Raw genomic sequence first — 7,756 nt, forward strand, 5'->3', positions numbered from 1 at the left:
GATCTGCCTGCGAGAGACGTGTAAGTTCACGCAAACCATCATGACTTTCTGTTATGATATCCATTATGTTCCCAGCTAACACAAAATATGTTCGAAGAACGTTATTTCTGAATGTTCACTGAACGCCCAGTGTTTTTTTTTTAGAGAGAAAACATTCCATTTTACACAACGTTCCAATTTTATAATTTTGCAAACATTATGGGAACGATACTTTAAAAACCGTTACTATTTTGAGAATGTTACTAAAAACCAGAAAACATTGAACGAACGTTCTATTACTGGAAAACAGTTTGTACATGATGACAGAATGTGCTGATAATCTTCCCTTGAAGTTATTAAATGTTATTTCTGAATGTTCACGGAACTTTTTTTTTTTTTTAGAGAGAGAGAGAGAAAACATTTCCTTTTACGGAATGTTCCATTTCATAATTTTGCAAACATTATGGGAACGTTACTTTTTAATGTCTTCTGAACGTTACAAAATAAGTAACGTTTAAAAACCGTTACTATTTGTGTGTGTGTGTGTTGGTGTAGGGCAATAGAAAATACAGTTTGTACAGTATAAAAACCATTACGCCTATGGAGAGTCCTCGTAAACCACAAATACAAGTATGTGTGTGTGTGTGTGTGTGTGTGTGTGTGTGTGTGTCGGGCTGCAGTCGGACTCTGGGCGACTGGAGCGACCCGTTAGATCCTGATGCTGAAACACAGATCATTTATAAAGAGCTGCTGCAGGGCCGAGACAAACTCAGGTGTGTGAGCGTCTTTACCTGATCTCTGCGACTCCTGTCACACTGTAATACTGTAAACGCCCAGCAGGTGGCGCTGCTGTATGACAGAAATCAAGGAGTACTGTCATTATTAAAACACTATTATTATTATTATTATACATTCAATGCAGTCTAAGTGACTTTGGATAAAAACATCTCCCAAATGCATATATGTAAATGTATTATATTATGCATTTATATATGAAGTCATGAGAATTTGTGGATTAAATATTTTTGTTAATTAATATTAATATTATTATTATTTGTTACAAAAGCAAATGCAATGCAATATTAATTGTTATAAAATCAGTGTTATTTTAATATAATTAATATATTGTTATAGAATTTTTACAAATATTTTAAATTAGTTTTGTATTTTTATATTTTCATTTCCATTTTAATTTTATTTTTAGTTAAAGTTTTAGTAATTTTTTTGTTTTATTTTTTTATTTATTTTATTTATATTTTTTAAAGATGTCTGTATAGTTTTTATTAATTTTTATTTCCATTATCGTTATTTTAGTACTAAATTAAATGTAAATGAGAATTTTTGCCTTGGCAACTAGTTAAAATAAAATACGATTAAAAGATTTTTTTCTATTAAACGTTTAAAATGTTATTCTATTTCAGTTAACAAGTATACATAAAATTATTTTTCATGGTTTTAGTTTTAGTTAATGATAATAACCTTATTAGTATTATTTTCTATGTGCAAAATATTTATTTCTTTATTTATCACCCATGTTTTGGACAATCTTAATGACATTCACCATGTTGCTACAGTGATTAATATGAATGAAACACCACCATAATCAAACAATCCCATATGAATTAAGAGTTTACAGGATGAACAATAACTGCAGTTACCATGGTAAACGTCTATAGGGAAGAAATCCTCACTGTGCTCCATTTCTGACTCTGCTGATGTTTGGGACACAGGAAGCAGTACCTGGAGACACAGGAAGTGGAGGCAGTGGAACAGGAAGAGCCGCTGAAGGCCAGTCAGCCGTCATCAGGTCAGAAACACACTTGAGTTGATCTGTAGTCAGCACAGAACACGTGTTGAAGCGTCTCCTCTCTCTCTCTGTGTGTCAGTGTCTGCACAGGGCTGATCTGAGCACGCTCGTGCCCTCGCCGCTCGTCTGCTGGACGCTGTGCTGGATTTAGAACGAGCGCATTCGTCCTTCCAGAGCCGAGATCCAGACGAGAGCCTGAGCTCATAGAGACGACCAGCTTCAGCTTCAGCGCTCAGGAACAAGAACTCAGATTATGCAATGTTTTCCAATCAAACTCCAGTTATTGATGAACGTCCGTGGAAACATTTTTACGTATTTGTACTTTGAAGTGTTTTTATTATCTTGATGCTCTGGGGGGGATTTTTATGGAGGGCAAAATTACTCAAAATTAAATCATTAAATAAATGTTGAAATATATAAATAAATCATTAAATACATAATTAAATAAATATTTATTCATTCATTTATTTATGTATTTATACATTTCATTTTCAGGGTTTCGGGACGTGCCGACAACCATAACCCTGCATTTATTTATGTATTTAATTATTTAATTGTGTATTTAACGATTTATTTACTCAACATTTATTTCATGATTAATTTTGAGTAATTTGGCCCTCCATAGATTTGATTGACTGTAGTCTGCATGGCATTACTGTACACTAAACAGCATCAACACATTCACACAGCAGGGTTATTACACTTAACTACAGTTAAAACCATTAAAAACATTATTACTTGAAGTAAAATAAACATTAACTTAAAAAAAAAAAAAAAAAAACATTTTATTTCAGCTAGTTGCCAACGCAACTTTTATAATTTTCATTTAGTTTGTAAAATATTACATTGTTTTACAACATTTTTTGTTTTTGTTTTACAAAATATTATAAAAAATATTGTGAAATAACTGCTTTCTATTGTGATTTATTTTAAAATGTAATTTATTTATGTGATGCAAAGATTCATTTTGCTCAAGAAACATTTCTGATCATTATCAATGTTGAAAATAGTTCATATTTTTGTGGATACACTATCATGCAAAATTTGGGGTCAGTACAACTAAAAAAATAAGAAATTAAAACTTTTATTCATCAAGGATGCATTCAATTGATCAAAAGTGCCAGTAAAGGCATTTATAATGTTACAAAAGATTTAAAAAAAAATTTAAATGCTGTTCTTTTGAACTTTCTATTCATCTGTGAGTCCTGAAAAATAAAATGCATCACAGTTTCCACAAAAATATTGTGCAGCACGACTGTTTTCAACATTGATAATAATCAGAAATGTTTCTTGAGCAGCAAATCAGCATATTAGAATGATTTCTGAAGATCATGTGACACTGAAGACTGCAGTAATGATGCTGAAAATACAGCTGCGCATCACAGCAATCAATTACATTTGAATAGATATTCACATAGAAATAGCTATTTTGAATAGAAATAATATTTCTCTATTTTTACCGTATTTTTGATCAAATAAATGCAGCCTTGGTGAGCAGAAAAGACTTCTTTCAAAAACATTTAAAAAACTTAATTATTCCAAACTTGTGACCTCCAGTGTATAGACATATTTTAAATAATAATAATAATAACAAAAATGACAGAAACACACAACATGATAACAAACTATTAATATGAAAGTGCAAAATACAAAAAAAAAAAAAACTATAATAGTATCCCAATCACGCTCAAACAACACTGACACACATTATAAAAACAGCGAATCTATTTTGTGCAATTTGCTTTCATGCATGTGAACTAGTTCTTGGCCAAATGTATTTGATTAATATAGTAATTGTAATATTTTTATATTTGCACACAAATGAGTCCCATAACTTATTCACATAAGGATTGTAAACACATAAAGCTTTGCATTGTGCCAAACAGTGTTTTTGGGTCGTGTGAGCATGTTCTGGAAAACAGCTGAATAGAGTTTTTGGCCAAATATGTATTTAAAACATTTGCTTTCTTGTGCAGAAATTCACTTTTGTTGGTTTAACCCTCATTTTATTTGGACGGAGAGCATCTGCTGTGCCTGTTGACTATAAAACACATTTACACCAAACTGCAGCAAACTCTGTGTTTCTTTCTCTCAATCCAGTCTGACCTCAAATAATTCATAATGCATTACATTTATGATTGCATAAAGCCGGCGTGTAACGTTTGCACGAGCTCTGTGCTGTTCATTAAATTTCTCCAGAGCGGGATGACAAAATCAATTTTGATTTGACAGGAAATATTATTATTACCTGCTAATATTGTGCCGCTGGGAGTGAGAATGAAAAACGAAAGGAATCATAACCAGCAACGACACACGCTTCCAGCGACTAGTATTCGTCCACGTGAGTGAAAATGCTGCATGACACAATCACAAACAATCAGAGCAGATTTCATGTGGAATACACAGCTGCGATATTAACCTGTGAGTGACCATAAATCAAAACAAACAACTGATGGAACCAACCTGAATATACACATATTTGTGAATAAATATTTGACACTTCAGATTTTATAGTATAGACCTGGTGACATTTTACAATAAGCTTCCATTTGTTAACATTATTTAACAATGAAAATACTTCTAAAGCAATTCTTGATCTTAGTTCATGTTAATTTGTATGTGTTAATATTTTTAATGGACCTGAGATAACATGACCTAACAATGAACAGTCAACAAAAAATAATTGTATTTATATTATATAATTGTTTTTTTTCTGAGACTCGTTTACATGTATAATTACTGGATGGTTGTTAAAATCAGACTGGTTCTCAAAGTAATCTTTCAGGATCATTTTAGGAGCTGATTTGACTGAAATATTGAAAAGAACCATGATTCAGTCAAATCAGACATCACTGCAGCGTGTGAGCAGTTTTTACTCTATAGAAAAGCTAAATTAGGTCTAGGAAATGTTTTAGGGAAGAAAATAACTTGAAAATGTGCATACAATGGTGTCCAAAATGATTAGAACACTAGTATTTGTGTCAGCAGGAAATATCAGTTTATATTTCCAAACACTCATTTTGCCATTAATTGTAATAATGCAGTGAGATTTTAGTTTGTGCTGCACACAGAGATCCGATGAGTCTGTCTGGAAGGACATGAAGAAACAGAACAAACTGAGACAGACTCAATCCAGAAGAACTGACGCTTCAAGAAAGCTCCTGAGAAACTCTGCTCAAGTGCACCGAGAGCTAAAGCTGCTTTAAACACAAAGGATGCTTGCACCAAATGTTGATTTGATTTAGTTAATAGAAGTTAATTGCTAAAGAAAATCTATATATGACATTATTTTTGACAGCATTCTCATTTTACAGCATTTTTACACAAGTGCCTAAAACTTTTTACAGTACTGTAGCTTTGCAGGAAGCTTTCTTGAAGCGTCTCGGAGACACAGTTCTTCTGGATTGAGTCTGTCTCAGTTTGTTCTGTTTCTTCATGTAATCTCAGACAGACTGATGATGATCAGATCAGATCTGTGTGCGGCACAAACTAAAATCTCACTGCATTATTACAATTAATGGCAAAATGAATGTTAGAAAAAAACTCAAAATGAATTTTTTTAGCTGCTGAAAATACTAGTGTTCTAATAAATTTGGCCACCACTGTATCTCATCAACATTTATAAATTTATGAGATTTAAAATTCCACAATATTTCCAGGTTCTTTAATAACTGTGGGAAACCTGTGTAATGTAATTAACATTTAGAAAGTTTGGGGGCGGTATAGGATTTTATTCATTTATTATTATTATTATTACTATTATTATTATTATTATTTATGTTTTTGAAAAGTTTGGGTTTGTGACTACATTCTTGCATGATTTTTCACTGTTTCACATATATTTTTTGCTTTTATATACGCTACCATTCAAAAGTTAGGGGTCAGTAAGATTAAAAAAAAAAAAAAAAAAAATTACTTAGGCGAGACACTGCAGGTGAATAGGGTAAAAAACAACAACTAATAGTTATCGCCGTACTTACCTAGCTGATTGATTACATTGATAATTGCAAAAAAAAAATTTTTCTAAAATGTTAGGTTTAGATATGCAGTGTCCTTTATGAATAAAAGCATTATTGTCTTAAAAAAAATGAAATCTCGCTGACCCAGCAAATGCTTTTACCCAAAGAAACTTATATTCCATTCGCATTGCATTCATTTTATCTGTTCATACTCACATCCTCAGCTCTATTCCTTGAGCTAGACCATTTGTTTTCTTCATAATGATAATGATCACTTCCAACAGGTCAATATTCACTCATCGGCTCGGCTCTATTTTAAGCTTAGGAACAAATAACTGCTGACGACACAGGAGAAATAAAGAGGCACTTAAGTAAAAGTCCAATGAATTAAATCTGCTGCATCAGCCGCTGAGAGCTTCACACAATCACTGGACATTAATGCCGTCAATAGCAATGCATCCCAGACAAAAGAGAAGAGAAGAAATACGAACAGAAAGACTAAAGTCAAATCAATCTCCCTTTGCTGAAGGAGAGGGTTTATTTCACAGGAAACACAGACATGCAACAAGATCATAACAGATTCATTAAGACACGTATCATAAAAGCCCTTGTATTGTTTCATCAAATAACAATTCGTCTGATATTTGAAATCAATTCTCTTAATGTACATGTTAATTCTATTGCCTGTAAGAGTCTATGATATGAGGAACTAATCCATGCACTTTTATTTGACTTCAATGGTTCATATGAAAGGCCAAATGAAAAAATAAAAATAAAAATCACAACTCATTAAAAATCTGCCCCCAGAAACACACATTAACATCAACCACTTCACCATTTACCAATGTCCTCTACATATATATTCAGAAAGATCTCCGAGAAGAGCAGATTTGAGGTTGTGACACACTTAAATGTGTGCCAGCTACAAAATTATTCTCCTCAGAAAGCGTATTTCCTTCTGGGAAACAGCTCTTCTCGATCCTGCTATTTCAGTTCCATCAAATGCATTTCATTATAAAACGCTAATGAATCTGGGATGACGGATTTGGCTCGGATCAGCTCGTCAGTGGCTCTTTTTAGGTGCCATATGGTCTGAAATCACCTGACTGATCCGCCGTCTCCACGTGACACTCTCACCTTCCGCTGCGATTCGCAACCAAAGCCAAAAGCCGCAATAAACACTAAACACAGATACGCATCTATTATGGCAAGCCGTTTTAACATTTAATCCTTAAAACATCTTTTCTCACACTACTATTATCTTTTTTTTAGCTACTAGTATCTATTCCATTAGGAGCTAGTTCTTATTCTTTAGCTGTTAGTACTTATTCTTTAGGTACTAGTACCTTTTTAAAAGATACTGGTACTATTAATTTGGTACTAGCTCTTATTTATTAGATACTGGTACTCATTAATTAGATACTACTTCCAATAATGCAATGTGTTTTAACATTTCATCTATAAAACTAGTATCAATTTTTTCATGCTACTAGTACCTTTTTTAGCTACTAGTATCCATTTCATTAGCTAATAGTACTTAATCTTTAGGTACTGGTACCTTTTTAAAATATACTGGTACTTATTCATTTGGTACTAGTTCTTATTTATTAGATACTGGTACTCATTAATTAGATACTACTAAAAATAATGCAAGGCGTTTTAACATTTAATCTATAAAACGTACTAGTATCTATTTGATTGCTACTAGTACCTATTTTGTTAGCTACTAGTATATATTCCATTAAGTAATAGTACTTTTTCATTAGATACTAGTTCTTATGTATTAGATACTGATACTTATTTCATCTTCATTCTTCTGTAACTAGTGACACATTTCACATTTTTACCATTGGCTTCTATGGAAATCTTCCCTTCAGATATTAACTATTCAGTTCTGACTAGTATGTGTATAGTATTAATAAGTATTCATTAGATTATTATTAAGTATTCATTAAAGTATTATTAAATACTATTATTTTTCTTTAGGTACTAGTACCTTTTCGATAGATAC

This window comes from Sinocyclocheilus rhinocerous, unplaced genomic scaffold, assembly GCF_001515625.1.
Source record: "Sinocyclocheilus rhinocerous isolate Xijiao unplaced genomic scaffold, SAMN03320098_v1.1 scaffold120, whole genome shotgun sequence".
Classification (NCBI taxonomy): Eukaryota; Metazoa; Chordata; class Actinopteri; order Cypriniformes; family Cyprinidae; genus Sinocyclocheilus; species Sinocyclocheilus rhinocerous.